At 40.9% G+C, this 13446-nt stretch overlaps 1 protein-coding gene and 1 long non-coding RNA gene across 2 annotated transcripts in view; one reads left to right on the forward strand and one right to left on the reverse strand.

Annotated features, from left to right (window-relative positions):
• The window catches only part of LOC106930920 (stromal membrane-associated protein 1-like), a 90951-nt gene that overhangs the window by 14911 nt on the left and 62594 nt on the right, over positions 1–13446 (reverse strand). The window lies entirely within an intron of this gene.
• LOC148155376 (uncharacterized) lies at positions 4787–13211 on the forward strand. The gene is made up of 3 exons (XR_015765430.1): positions 4787–8320; positions 10321–10423; positions 12207–13211. It is a non-coding gene; the product is annotated as an uncharacterized LOC148155376 (long non-coding RNA).

Raw genomic sequence — 13446 nt, forward strand, 5'->3', positions numbered from 1 at the left:
GAAAATGGTGTATAAACATGCCTGGTGAAGTTTTCCAGGAAGTCCCCACGAATTCCATTCCAAGACAAAATGTGTGTGTGTGTATAAGGGAACCGCCCCTAGTGGTCACACAGATTATTGCAGTCCCCATTAGGCTAGGTGTTCCGGAACAGTGCGTCACCATCTGCTCACTCTCTAGCTCCCTCTATTGGTCGGTCAGAGGTTTTGCAATTTATCGGTGAAATTAAACTTTAACTGTAAAAATGTAATATTTTTAACTTATTTTTTTACATTGTGGGATTAATGGAGTATTTTTCATTTAATTTATTTTATTGCAATTTAAAGTGAAGTTTACCAGTATTTACTTTTTTATTTAATTTATTGCAATAAATTAAATAAAATTTATTACAATAAATAATAATAAATTTATTGTAATAAATAAATTTATTATTTATTATTATAAATATTAAATAAGCAGCTTAGCTCAAAGCTGCGCTCTTAGCTTTGAGAAGCTAAGCGCACACACACTATTGAAACTCAAGTTAACTGGCAAATAGTAAAGAGCTGAAATTTGGTACATCGGTAGGACCCACTGAAACAAGAAAAAAAGCCTTTTGGAGGAAATGTTGCCATTTTGGGTCAAATTTTTTGGCATTTTTGACTTTTCATACATGTCGAACTTCAACAAACTCCTACAGATTCTGAGCTATCTTCAAATTTGGTCAATATGACATTAAGGCAGTGGTTCTTAACGTGAGTTCATTCGAACCCCAGGGGTTTGATCAGTCGGTCTCAGGGGTTCAGTGGAGCCTCTGCCGCACTGATTGAAGAAGCTCCACTTCTCAGCATGAATTTGAACTTGTGTCTTTTCTTACTTCAGCAAAGCTCACAGTTTTTACCAAATTCTGTACCAAATTCTTTTCGGGGTTGCTACTGCCTCTAGTGGCATGGGGGTGGTAACATAATTACTCAGTCAGCCTCCTGCAGTGATTAACAGGCAGAAGCAGCTGTTGGAGCTGATCTGATTATTGGGTGAAGGAGTGAGGAGTGAAATTGTTTTTGTACCGCAAATTAACGTTTTATTTTAAGTCAACTCAGAGATTATTTTTTGTTATTTTTATAAGCAAAAGAAACTCCTTTGAAACAGGAAAAGTCTCCCCAAGTGCTTTTTATTGTTTTTGAATGAGTCGAAAACCTCCTCCTGAGGGACTACTCTGGTATTTTTGTTTTCTGGACCTTTGTGATGCAAGAGTGGCCATAACAAGTACAAAAACCTTCACCAACGACTTGAAGAAAAGCACAAAGTTGTGGGATCCAGCCGATCACTCACAGAAGAACAAAGAAAGCAGCCAGCGGGCAGTGAGTAAAATCAGCTGATTGAGTTTATGAATGAAAGTGCAGCTGCGCTGCAGAGAAACAATCAATCGCCACAGAAAGCAAAGTTGTGGATTTTGGAAAAGAATTGCAACAAAAAAGGATGTTTATGGATGAACTTATTTGAAAGTGAAGGGATTGTGTGATCATTAACAATGTCTGACCCTGACACTCCGCCTGCGTCTGAGGACATATTAAAGGTGTGCGTTCTTTCGCGCAGAGGCAGATTGGGAGCCTGCACTAGAAGGATTACATTACTAAATCAGAATACTGCAAAGTCTTTATTTATTATTAATTTTTCATTCTCTTAAGAATGTAGAGCTAATTATTTGATCTAAACAAGACCTTAAAGTGGATCCAGTTTCTCTCGATGGTCAACCTGTTGAAATTGTGGCAAATTTTAAATACCTTGGGTCGTTCCTGGACAGTCAGCTCAACTGAAAACACTGACTATATTTTGAAGAACTGTTATCAGAGACTCTACCTTTGAAGAAGACTTAGTGATCTTGGGGTGACCCAAATAGACTCTAATTGGGTCACCCCCCATGTCTTGAATTTTGAAAAAAATAATTTTGTTTATCACTACATAAGGGTTCAGCGAGTGCGCATATGAATTTGATGGATTTGGTACCTCAAAAAAGGTTAAGAACCACTGCATTAAGGTGTTGGGGAGTAATGATTATCAATTTTTTTTTGTTTTTGTGGATGTTAAAGGGGCATGGCCAGGCCTTAACTTTGAGCTTCATACCATAAATTTGGAAAATCTATAACTTTCTTAAAGAAAGACTGATTTATACCAAACAATGAGTGATCCATGTGGTATGCCAAATGATACTATTTGGTCATATGATGACATAAATGCACACCCTATCAGAACAAGAAGTCTGTTTTTTTCCTTTGAAAGTTCCATTTCTGACTCCCTTGATCTAATCAAGATGATACTGAGGCAGATACCAGAAAAATTGGTCTTACTTGCTTTAAAGCTCAACAAGTTTACACTGGAAGGTGACTTCCCCATGCCCACACAATATAGCAAGCCATTGCCATTCATTTGGCTCTAAATTCCACATATTTCAGCCAAGCAGCACCAAAGTCACTAGGGAGAATGGACATGTCTGGCACATTCCGCATCATGGCGTTTACCATAAGCGAAAGAACATACTGAGGGTGGTGTTTGACTGCACATCCTCATTTCAAGGAACCTCTCTGAACAAGAAACATCTCCAAGGTCCTGATTTAACAAACACCCTGATTGGGGTACTGTTAAGGTTTCGCCAAGAAGCAATCACTGTTATGGCAGACATTGAGGCAATGTTTTATCAAGTTTATGTTGATGAAAAGGACAGGGACTTTCTGAGGTTTCTGTGGTGGCCAGAAGGGGACATTAGTAAACCTCTTGAGGTTTACAGGATAAAATTTCACCTCTTTGGTTCAGTATCACTGCTGCCGACAACCAGAAACATTATTCTGATGAGGTTATCAAAACCATTAAAAGTAACTTATGTAGATTGTTTGCCTCTGATCAGTGGCAACAGAGAACCCTCCAGGACCCTGCTGAGGGTGTAGAGCTGGTCCAGTGTTCCACGACCAGGACGAAAACCACACTGCTCTTCCTGAATCCGTGGTTCGACTATCCGACGGACCCTCCTCTCCAGAACCCCTGAATAGACCTTACCAGGGAGGCTTAAGAGTGTGACCCCTCTGTAATTGGAGCACACCCTCCAGTCCCCCTTTTTGAACAGGGGGACCACCACCCCAGTCTGCCAATCCAGGGGAACTGCCCCCGATGTCCATGCGATATTGCAGAGACGCGTGAGCCAACACAACCCTACAACATCCAGAGCCTTAAGGAACTCCGGGCGGATCTCATCCACCTCCGGGGCCCTGCCACCGAGGAGCTTTTTGACCACCTCGGCGACCTCGTCCCCAGATTGGAGAGCCCGACCCAGAGTCCCCAGGCTCAGCTTCCTCAACAGAAGGCATGTTGGTGGGATTGAGGAGGTCTTCGAAGTATTCCGCCCAACGGCCCACGGCCCGAGTTGATGGGACGGGGTCAGCAGCACACCGCCCCCACTATAAACAGTGTTGGTGCTGCACTGCTTCCCCCTCCTGAGACGCCGGATGGTGGACCAGAATCGCCTCGAAGCCGTACGGAAGTCTTTCTCCATGGCCTCTCCAAACTCCTCCCATGCCCAAGTTTTTGCCTCAGCGACCACCTGAGCCACATGCCACTTCACCCGCCAGTACCCATCAGCTGCTTCTGGAGTCCCACAGGCCAAAAAGGCCCGATAGGACTCCTTGACAGCATCGCTCACCGAAGGCGTCCACCAACGGGTTCGAGGGTTGCCGCTGCGACAGGCACCAACAACCTTTGCGGCCACAGCTCCGATAAGCCGCCTCGGCAATTGAGGCACGGAACATGGTCCACTCAGACTCAATGTCCCCTACCTCCCCCGGAACGTGTTCGAAGTTCTGCCAGAGATGAGAGTTAAAGCTCCGTCTCACAGGGGACTCCGCCAGACGTTCCCAGCAGACCCTCACTACACGTTTGGGCCTGCCAGATCTGACCGGCTTCCTCCCCCACCACCGGAGCCAACTCACCACCAGGTAGTGGTCAGTGGACAGCTCCGCACCTCTCTTCACCCGAGTGTCCAAGACATACGGCCGCAGATCCGATGAAACAACGACAAAATCGATCATCCAACCTGCGGCCTAGGGTGTCCTGGTGCCAAGTGCACATATGGACACCCTTATGCTTTAACATGGTGTTCATGATGGACAATCCGTGACGAGCACAGAAGTCCAATAACAGAACACCACTCAAGTTCAGATTGGGGGGGCTGTTCCTCCCAACCACGCCCCTCCAGGTCTCACCGTCATTGCCCACGTGAGCGTTGAAGTCCCCCAGCAGAACAAGGGAGTCCCCAGGAGGGGCACTCTCCAGTACCCCCTCTAAGGACTCCAAGAAGGGTGGGTAATCTGAACTGTTGTTCGGCCCATAAGCACATACAACAGTCAGAACTCTTACCCCCACCCGTAGGCGGAAGGAGGCTACCCTTTCGAGTAACCTCTCAGCTACTTCAAGCTGAGAGGTTCTACCCAGAACCTCTCAGCCTCGCACACTGGCGCCTGTTCCTTCCCCACCAGAGAAGTGACGTTCCACGTCCCAAGAGCCAGCTTCTGCAGCCGAGGATCAGACCGCCAGGGTCCCCTCCTTCGGCCGCCGCCCATTACACATTGTACCCGACCCCTTTGGCCCCTCCGACAGGTGGTGAGCCCATTGGAAGGGGGACCCACGTCTCCTCTTCGGGCTGAGCCCGGCCGGGCTCCGTGGGTAAAAGCCCGGCCACCAGGCGCTCGCCATTGTGCCCCACCTCCAGTTGTATTGTACCTCTATTGTTGTATATTTATTTATTTATTTATTTATGTATTTATTTGTTTTGCTTAGACCCTCCTCCTGCAGTGATTAACAGGCAGAAGCAGCTGTTGGGGCTGATCTGATTGTTGGGTGAAGGAGTGAGGAGTGAAACAGAGTTTTTGTACCGCAAATTAACGTTTTATTTGAAGTCAACTCGGAGATTATTTTTTGTTATTTTTATAAGTAAAAGAAACTCCTTTGACACAGGAAAAGTCTCCGTGAGTGCTTTTTATTGTTTTTGAGTGAGTCAAAAACCTTCTCCTGAAGGACTACTCTGGCATTTTTGTTTTCTGGACCTTTGTGATGGAAGAGTGGCCATAACACAGAGAGAATACCCTCCATGGATAAAGGAGTTGGAAACTAAAATAAAAAAGGGTCACACTAGAGGTGGTGGCTTGGTGCAGCTACTTCAAGCTCAATACCCAGAAGACAGTGGAGTTAATGATGGACTTAGGAAAGTCACAGACCCATCATCCCCTCTCAGAGTCCTTTCTATCTCCAATTTGGACTCATTCTGCTTCCTGGACATCACCATCATCCAGGACTTCAAGTGGGAGCCAACCATCAGCTCCTTTATCATAAAGGCCCAGAACAAGTTGTTCTAGCTATGGCAGCTGAGAGAACTCAAACTGCCAATTGAGTGTTGGTGCAGTTTAACACAGCCATCATCAAGTCCGTCCTCACCACCTCTGTCACTGGGTACAATGGAACCACAACCAAGGACAAACCTAGATTACAACACATCATGCATACTGATGAAAAGGTGATTGGGTGCAACCTCCAACATTTACATGACCTGTACTTCAGGGATGTAGGTCGTGCAGGTTGGATTGCAACTAACACTTCTCAAGAACAGCTTCTTTACCTCAGCCATTAGACTGTTAACAATAGATAATTGAATGTTGCATAACACTGCCACTTTATCTACCTGCTATTCTGCACATGCATACATATTTTTACTTTTTAGTCATATTTTGCATCAATATATCAAAGCAATTTCCTAACACATGACCCTGTATACTAGCAATAGCAATAAAAGTGATTCTGATTCTTCATGCGACAAGTCTGACGTTCTATCAAACAGTTCTAGGAATGGGGTACTGTTCTATCCCATTGTGTGCTAGGGGAATGGTATGACTGAAAGAAACAGGAATCTTAATAAAATGGTAAACATAGCAGTTCTATGTCTGGAAATTGAATTAAAACTAATTGAATAATTCCTAAAGAGAAAGTATTTCACTCCATGTTCATTAGTCAAGTCAAACAGGTCATGTTTAGGCCTGCTTAGTAGAAATGACAGTATTAGGTGCATTAAGTGCAGAAGCTTTCTGCTGAACACAATCCTTTATTTGCTCTTTGTTTTATGTAAAGGTTATGCAGTGTTGTCCATCATTTTAAGTGACTTACCCATACAAAATTTAACAGAAATAAAAATCTTATCCACATATTTATCCACATGTAGTATAATAATAGTAATATATAGTAGTATAATAATAGTATAATAGTATAATCTTATCCACATATTTATCCACATATAGTTTTCCTTATCTACAATAGGCCTCCACCCAATTTCTCTGTAATGGCTGCCATCTCACACACATCCTGAAATTTGACGTCCCCACCTCACCCATGCCCATCCCCCCTCAACATTCCCTCCATGGCCTGGAGGGAAACATGCTGAACTATAAAGTATAGCATGTTTGAACTTTTTAAGGAAAATGCTTGGTTGACAATAAAGAATGGTGGGAGAAGAGAAATAAAGAATCCGCATGCAACTCAAGCAGGTTGACTGGCTCACATTTCCTCATATAGTTTTTCTTATGTACTATAGCCATCTACCCAGTTTCTCTGTAATGGCTGCCATCTCACACACTTCCTGAGATTTGACGTCCCCATCTCACCCATGCCCATCCCCCCTCAACATGCTTGGTTGAAGATAAAGAATGGTTGGAGAATAAAAACAATCAGTATGCTAATCAAACAGGTTGACCACCTCACATTTCTTCACTTTCTTTCAACTTTCCTAATTTATATATTTATTTTTCCACATCCTGTTTTTCTGATATGCTATAGCCTCTATCCCCAGTCTCTCTGTAATGGCTGCCATCTCACACACTTCCTGAGATTTGACGTCCCCACCTCACCCATGCCCATCCCCCTCAACATGCTTGGTTGAAGATAAAGAACGGTGGGAAAATAACAAAATCAGTATGCTAATCAAACAGGTTGACTGGCTCACATTTCTTCAGTCACTTTCTTTCAACTTTCCTAATTTATATATTTATTTTTCCACATCTTGTTTTTCTGATATGCTATAGCCTCTATCCCCAGTCTCTCTGTAATGGCTGCCATCTCACACACTTCCTGAGATTTGACGTCCCCACCTCACCCATGCCCATCCCCCCTCAACATTCCTCCATAACTTGCTCTCAAACTTTGCAGAATTGACTGGTGTTGAACCTACAAAATTTCCATTACAAAGAATAATTTTGTCTCCTGAAGCATTACTGTGGGAGATAATAAAATGTAACTTATTAATTTCATAGTTTTAAAACTTAATTGATGGCGCGGGAAAGTTGTGACGCCAAAGTTAAGGTGTCATTAGTTATTAACACAGGGCTGGGCCGTCAACCTCAGCTCAATGCTTTTTGCAACCAAGCAGAAACTCCGGCGTGTGCCGGAGGAAAAATCAAGCGCTCCTTTTTGACTACTGCACACCGAAGGAGGGGATTCATGCTAACACATCCGAGGAATGAGGAGCGACATATGACGAGGAATGAGCTAAAAAAAATGGTAAGATTATAGTTATCTTAATGGACTCCTAGTTTTTATCCATTATATCACTCGGTCAGATATACTTTTAAATGCTGTTTAAACGTGTTGATCTGTAAAAACTGTTTCAATTGTGCTTCACTTGGATGGCTAGCTTACATTAGCCTAGTACAGCTAATAAGAAACATGCATGTTTTATTTTCAATTTATTGATGTGCAGTCTTACAAGAAAAATAAAAGTGATAACCTAAAAAATATGTTATTAAAATATGACTGCTCAAAAAATAACTCAAATGCAAAATATAAAAAGCTAAGTTAGCAAATTGCAAACCTCATAAAGCAGAAATAATGAAATATGCACTATTTTCAGTCACCCTGCTTGTGTGATTGAAGAGGGTTTTTGCTTTTTTGCATGTGTTTTGAATGGAGAGACGATAGACATGAGGATCTAAAACACGAGGCTGAAGTAAATGGATACCTTGTGGGTAAAGGTTGATTCTGCTGGGAGGGGGGCCTTCAGGGCACATTACACCAGACTACATTCTCTTTAGAATAATAAAGGTTGGGATATTTGGGGAAGAGCTGTGAATTAGAAACTAACTTCAGCATCATAACTTTAGTTGAGGGGAAGAGAGTGAATCTGCTTTGTTAAAATGAATTTCAGGGCTTTGACACATTTATAATCATTGAATGTTTGGGGGGGGGGGGTTTTCCAGGAAAATCCCAACCAGAGATGCAGATCCAGTGATGGGAGTGACGGCTGTTCCAGTTTAAAAGGTGAATTATCTCAGGGAAAGATGCATTAGCCCACAGTGTTTTTCCCACTTTTAAATTGTTTTTGCATAACTGTTTCAGCTAAATTAATGTAACCTGTGCATAACCGCACAGGTAAGAGAAGGGAGGTGTGCAGGGGCGGATCTAGCAAAATATTTATGGGGTGACAAGAGGAGGGCAGGGATTTTTTCAGGGGTGGCAGCATATGCCAGTATCTAAGTATGAATCTAGATAGAGATGTGCCAATACCGTGATCGGCGATCACCGATCATACACTTTTTCACGGAAATCGGCCGATTATGATCGATGGCCGATTGATCGGCACACCTCTAATAGATAGATATGTCTCACTCTCACATTTGGCTTACACAGACCTAACATTGGACTTAATCTGTTTTTAACTTGCATTGTTTCAAAATGAGCTTCATGTAGCACTGAGGATTAAATAAAATTTCTTAATATAGTATAGTTAATTATTTTTATGTATTTCATACTGCTACTAATTGATTTGTATTACTGGATTGGACTAATCGCTTTGTGACTCATTGTGTCCAGAAAATCATTGTGTCCAGAAAATAATTTTATCCCAATGCAGGACAAGCAGAAATCTGTCAAAAAACAAAAACATGGGGTGGCAACTGCCTCCCCATGCCACCCCAGTAGATCTGCCCCTGGAGGTGTGAAAGAGGATTTACCTGATTTTAATTGCCTAGATTAGAAGAAGCTAACACAATATCAGTTAATGTTTGATTTAAGAGTACACAGTCAGGTTTTTCTTAAACAAAGAAAAGGCTCAACACATCTTTCCTGCAGTTATTTTATTTCAAATGCCAGTTGTTTCTAAATATCCAAAGAAATAAAGATTTGTGTTGTCATCTCTGACAGCGGGAGATGTTTTGGTAGGACCCAGTTCAACTGCTTTCCTTTATACATTCATCTGTTATTGACTTCTTATAGCTTTGCTAATTTTATTTAGTAACAGTCTAGTTGTTCCTTTAGTTGTTCTTCTAGTTGGGGAAATCATATTTTATTTATCACTGCAGGAGGGTTCAGTGAATGCGCATATGAAACTGGTGGGTTTGGTACCTCAAAAAAGGTTAAGAACCACTGTCTTGCATATAAATGTCAAATAATTTAAAGCCTTTTAATTTATGTATGCTGAAACCATTATGTCAAATTTAGCAGCAATGATAATCTCAATAAACAAATGGTGGTCTGTGTTAAAATATTAGCATTTATGGGGCCCCTGAAGCTCTGGGGGCCCAATGGAGCTGCTGACTTAATTTGGATTTAACAGAAGTGGACAGAATTGATATTCATTTTAATTGTATTTTTTGATTAGTTGTTTTTAAGACTAGTTGTGGGTTTATATAGCAGTTCAATGATGATGTTTTCCCATAACATAATTACCCAGTGATATTTTTACTTTTATTGTCAACTTAACATCTTTTAATACAAAAAACACGGTGGACCACCTGGGCACCCGACCACCGGGCTTAGCAAGTTTTCTGGGGGAAACCCTGCATGTTGAAGTATAAAATCAATGTGCATAGTTTGTGTCATTTAACCTACAGTTAATAGGTCAGATTAGGTGAAAATGGATATCATAGTCCAAATGTAATTTGCTGCGGTCAGTACCTAACTCCTGTGTGGGTGTCTGATTTTTAACTGTCAAATTTGGACACAGCAGAATATTAGCTTTTGGTGTATTTGTGACAGATCCGGGTGGATCACTTCATGGTTAGTATTAAATATATAAGTAAGGCTTTTGCTTTATTTGTCCTCCCACCCCCTCTGTTAAGTGCTGTGTTTTCATATTATGCACCATGAAATGCAGAATCTCCAGTGTAATCTGATGGAGCCTGTACACTTTTGATGCTGTTAATCTATGACATATTTGGGATTTCTAAATACCTTCATGAAGTTGAAGTTGACTCTGTAGCTCTGTATTAAGTTGTAACAGCTAATTTAGGCATTTTACTGTTAAACTTGTCAATTTTTAGGAGTTGAAACAGTCATCCGATGAGAGCGACGATACCGTCATCCTTGGTCCAACACCAGCTGAAGTACGGGACATGAGCGTGCCTGAGCTCACAAGAACTGATTGTAAGTTTATCTATAAATATCATAGTATCACACTTTTTTTTAACTGATGATTGTAGATGTTTTGATTTTTATGCTTGTTTCTGTATTTATCATCAGAAATAATTTCCCAGAGAACAAAAAGTCATGGGAATAGAAATTATTTTCACAGGCGTCTAAGAAAAATGCAATGAACATTCAGGTTAACATCGGTAGGCCTAACAGCAGCCAATCAGAGTGGAAAAAATATTATTATTTTGTGCCATTTTCTAGTTGTTAAATATTCCACAAAATGAGGAGATAAAAGATGAACAACATGCCAGTTTAAACTTTGGACTATTTGCAAACCAACTGAACTCTGCAGCATTAAAACATGGATAGAACTGTAACTACATTAATCATAGCTCTTCTTCTGTTCAGTGTTTGTCAGTTTCTTGTGGTGCAGCTCTGTGCTGCCTTCAGGAGAATGGGACATCAGAGTATCATCCATAAAATTTCACCCAAATGGCATTTACTGTGCAAACCAGAGCTTTTAGTGGAAAAACAAAAGTTCCTTTTAATGCCACACAAATATGAGACAGAAATATGGATTATTTCTTTATATAGACCTGTCTATTGATTATAGATTAATAGTTTTACTGAACAGAAATTACAAAGAACAAATCTGGTTCCTCATCAAATCCTAATGAGTCAAACTGAAAGTGTCATGGAGTCACTGAACACCACCATGACATTAACACTGACATGAAAAATAATATTGAAGAAATAAATATATCAAATATAATTAAAAACATAAATAAGTGATAAGTTATTTACTGTTATGGTCTGTAAGATATATTTATTCTCAATATTAGATATGGTCTCAACAAACCCATGGCACTTCAACAATATTATTTTACCTTTTATCTGGAAATAGTGTCTGTTTATTCTTGCCATACAGTCCTCTGTATTAATTATTGCTCTAAAGGTCTTGCCATACCAGTTTATTCCTCTGTATTTACTTTAGTTTCTTAGTTTATTCTTACATTTTGTTCTTCATTCATTTCCATTTAGTTTCCTTTGATTAGTATTGTCCTCTCTTGGTTTATTGCTATGTCCACTTTAGTTTCTTTTCTGTTTCTAGATTTATTTTATCATTTATTGATGCTCAGTAATCTTCACTCATCACCTGCTGCGCTGCATAATCATCATGTTTCACATCATGTGTTCATTTTTCACTGTTCAGCGTCGGATTCTGTTTTTATGCCATAATTCACATCTCTGCCAGCATGCCTAGGTGGGCCCCATGTGGGGAAAAGGAGGGCAGACCATGTGGGTTTGTCCGCGGGTTCCATGATGGCCCCACATGGGTTTGCCCATGTAGGGCCACAGCCCACATGGGCCATACATGGGCAAACCCATGTGGGCCACCACCATATAGGGCATGTAGGGCCCATGTGGGCTGTGGCCCTACATGGGCCCTACATGGGCAAACCCATGCCGGGCCATTGTGGAACCCGCAGACAAACCCATATGGGACCCATATATCAGCCCTCCTTTCCCCCACATGGGGCCCACCTAGGCATGCTGGCAGGGTACCTGCTGATGCTTTTTTAAGGACTGGTGAGATTAATGTTTTCACTCATTACTAGTTGTCAGCTTCATCAGTGGCAACTATTACAGCTGACAACTGACCCTTTAATATTAAATACTTTACTACAGCTGTGATTGAAAAATGTTTTTGTGATAGCTTTATAACTTGCCCTGTCACACAGACTGAAACCTTTTTTCATTGAAGAACACTTATGTGCCCCTAATTATTTTTCAGGCCCACCACAAAAGAAGAGACTCAAGTGGAGCCAAGAAGAAATTCAGGCGGTGGAGAAAACGCTCATGGACTGTATTGAATCTGGAAAGGTTCCTGAGAAAGCCCAGTGTACAGTCATGGCCAAAAGTTTTGAGAATGACACAAATATTATATTTTCACATGAACTGTTGCCCTCTGGTTTTCATGTGTCAGATGTTTTCATCACATACAGAAATACAATTGCAATCATATTATGAGTAACAAAAGCTTTTACTGACAGAATGAGTTAATGCAGCAAGTCAGTATTTGCAGTGTTGACCCCTCTTCTTCAGAACCTCTGCAATTCTCCCTGGCATGCTCTCAATCAACTTCTGGACTAAATCCTGACTGATAGCAGTCCATTCTTGCACAATCAATGCTTGCATTTTGTCAGAATTGCTAGGTTTTTGTTTGTCCACCCATCTCTTGATGATTGACCACAAGTTTTCAATGGGATTAAGATCTGGGGAGTTTCCAGGCCATGGACCCAAAATCAAATATTGCTGTTAAGCTGATCACTCTTTATAACATTCTGGAGTACATGCAAATTGCCATTATAAAAACTGAAGCAGTAGACTTTGTAAAAATTAACATTTGAATCATTCTCAAAACTTTTGGCCATGACTGTATGAAGTGCATTGAAACCTCACCAGTGGCCCTCAAGGACAGGACATGGCAAGGGGTTAAATTCTATGTGAAAAATCGCATAGATGCGTTAAAACGAGAGACTTTCAAAAGAAGGTAAGCGTTGACTTTTTTGGTATCTGGATCTGTTTGAAGTTTCTGCCAGTTTTGAAGTTCTGAGACAGCTGCAGTCAAGTTTTGTAATCCAAGTATGTATGCATACTTTCATAGAAGAGGAAGTGTGTATGTTAATGTTTATGGATGCAAATCAATGAATCCATTTCATATATGTATATCCATGTTGAATTGTACTACGTATATCTGGAAATTGTGTAATAAAATGGTTCACATACAACCTGAAAATGCAGTCCAATATTGATGGTTGGCTTTAAGCAGGTTACCAGGAACTTAAAATAACATTAAACAAAAACAAATCTAATATAATGCAGTTTATTGACTTAAAACAACTAGGATTGCTCATATTTAACAAACTGTGTTCACAAAAATTACACAGTGCCACCTGGTGGTAGTTGGTGAAGGACAAGTCCCCACGTGCACCCAAAACCTGACAGATTTTTGATTTTCTAAACTTTATAAA

The sequence above is a fragment of the Poecilia mexicana genome, unplaced genomic scaffold (assembly GCF_051168715.1).
Source record: "Poecilia mexicana isolate PSO_F unplaced genomic scaffold, ASM5116871v1 scaffold_15, whole genome shotgun sequence".
Lineage (NCBI taxonomy): Eukaryota > Metazoa > Chordata > Actinopteri > Cyprinodontiformes > Poeciliidae > Poecilia > Poecilia mexicana.